Source organism: Myotis davidii, unplaced genomic scaffold, assembly GCF_000327345.1.
Source record: "Myotis davidii unplaced genomic scaffold, ASM32734v1 scaffold299, whole genome shotgun sequence".
Taxonomy (NCBI): domain Eukaryota; kingdom Metazoa; phylum Chordata; class Mammalia; order Chiroptera; family Vespertilionidae; genus Myotis; species Myotis davidii.
Genome location: NW_006293088.1, coordinates 1168667 through 1171294, shown reverse-complemented (window position 1 = coordinate 1171294; position 2628 = coordinate 1168667).

Sequence of the window (2628 nt, the reverse complement as noted above, 5' to 3'; positions counted from 1 at the left end):
ACGCAACCAGGCTGGAGGGCTGGGGCAGAATGGAATAGTTCAGCGTTTTAAGCACCAGCGTGGACATAGCGTGCAGCCTCGGGCGCTGCCCAACACGTCACCACCACCAAAGACTCACTAACTATCCTGCAGACCAGTAGGATTTTAACCTTGACCTCTTCCTCCACCCCCGGACCCAGTGTGACCCCCTGGGCCCCAGTCCCAGCTAGACAGACTCTTTCTCACTCCTGGCCTCAGTCTCCCTATTGGTCAAACTATGATCTGTTTATCGCTTATACTTCTAGACTGAAAGGTCCACAGTCCCCCCATAAGTGTGTGTGTGTGTGTGTGCACGCTCATGCATGCATATGCATGTGCTTGCATGTGAGTGGACACATGTGCTTGTGGGTGTATGCATGCATGTGTGTGCATGTGGGATCGTGTGTGCATGGATGCATGGATGTGCCTCCCTTTCTGACATCTCCAACCCCTCTCTGCACACACACCTCACTTCTCCAGGTGCCCATGCCCACCACTCAGGGCCTCACGTGCCCCACCCGCATGATGGGCCTTGGGTAAAGGCAGCCCCGGGCTGAGAAGACCTGGGGAGGCACCAGCACAGTGGATTCAGAGCTAATCGCTGGAAGCTGGGCCTGTTTAGTTGCATGGCACGCATTTTTCTCTGCCTGTTTTATCCAGCCCCTGAGTCAACTGAGGAGTTCTCAATTTATCCTGCCCGCACGGGGAGGCCAGATTGGAGGCACGCACGCACGTTCGCAGAAGCCCAATATAGACTTCCAATTATCTTTTAATTTCGCTCCTGTCTTCATTTGTTCATTTCACTTTTTCCAAACGGACTAAAAAAAAAAAGCTTTAATTTATGGAGTCTGGAGTCAGCCAGTGGGAGTGTTGGGTTCACCTGTCAGGAAAGGGACCTCAGAGTAGAGTCGAAAGCTCACTCCAATGGCCCTGCCTCCTAGGGGCCCCCAAGTTCCTGCTCCTCTGTCTCCTGACTCTATGGTAACTATGGCCTCTTATTCTCTGTATTCTTTTTTATAATCTTTATTGTTGGAAGTATTACAGATGTCCCCTTTTATTCCCCATTGACCCCTTCTAGCCCACCCCCATCCCGCCCCAGGCCTTCACCATCCTTATTGTCTGTTCCATGGGTTATGCATATATGCATACACGTTCTCTAGTTGATCTCTTCCCATCCACCCCTGCCTCCCCTCTGAGATTCCACGGTCTGTTCCACGCTTCTATGTCCATGGATCTACTTTGCTCATCAGTTTACTTCGTTCTTTAGATTCCACATATGAGTGAGATCATGTGATACTTGTCTTTCTCTGACGGGCTTATTTCTCTTAGCACAATATTCTCCAGGTCCCTCCATGCTGTCTCAAAGGGTAAGAGATCCTTCTTTTTTACTGCTGCATCATATCCCATGGTATAAATGTACCACAGCTTTTTCATCCACTCATCTACTGATGAGTACATGGGCTGTTTCCAGAGCTTAGCTATTGTAAACTAGAGGCCCAGTACATGAAATTTGTGCATGGGGGGGAGAGGGGAGTGTCCCTCAGCCCAGCCTGCACCCTCTTCAATTGGGACTCCTTGGGGGATGTCCAACTGCCGGTTTAGGCCCGATCCCTGTAGCAGTCAGACATTCCTCTTACAATCCAGGACCACTGGCTCCTAACTACTCACCTGCCTGCCTGCTTAATGCCCCCAACTGCCCTCCCCTGCCAGCCTGGTCACCCCCAACTGCCCTCTACTGCTGGCCTGGTTGCCCCCAACTGCCCTCCCCTGCTGGCCTGGTTGCCCCCAATTGCCCTCCCCTGCCAGCCTAAAAGCCCTAACCTCCTGCCAGCCTGATCTTGCCCCTAACTGCTCTTCCCTGCCAGACTGATCTCCCTTAACTGCCTCAGCCCCCACCACCATGGCTTTGTCTGGAAGGAAGTCAGATGTCTGGAACATGGCCGATCGACCTGGTCTAATTAGCATATTACCCTTTTGTTAGTATAGATTGCACTGTTATGCTCTGACATCCAGGCCTGCTAACCTTAAATGGGGAGGGACTTCCCGCCCAGGTTAGCTAGTTTCTAGATAGCCAATGACTCACCTAGGATACCTTTCACATGCAGATGAACCAATCCAAAGCCTTTACCCCAACCACCACCTTTCTCAGGTTCTCACACGGCTCTTACTCACCAGGGCCAACATTCCCTGCCCTTATCACCCCCTGACCAGGCATGGAACCACTACAGGCAGCCCGGAGGCCCCTGAAATGACTCAAGCGAGTGAATCCTAACCCTGCTAACCCTGCCCTGTTCGCTCCATCCCAGGAAAACCACAATAAAGGCTTTTACGCTTTCCCCTTCCCCCTCTGCATCCCTATGGCCCTGGTGCTTCCCAGTGTGGCCCTGTCTGGCATGGCCTGTTGGAAAAGGGGGAACTCCTCATGGGAACTGCGAGTAAGACACTATCTTTTCAAGAGCACTCATCTCCTGATGTGGTGGCCTCACCGAACTTGAATAACAATAAAACCTGCATTTTAACACAATCTCGGTGGCTGTGTTCTCAGAGCTGCACCGGAGGGCGGACAGCGGGAAGCCTCCTTTAATGAACGCTCCTCTGTGCTCAGCTGTG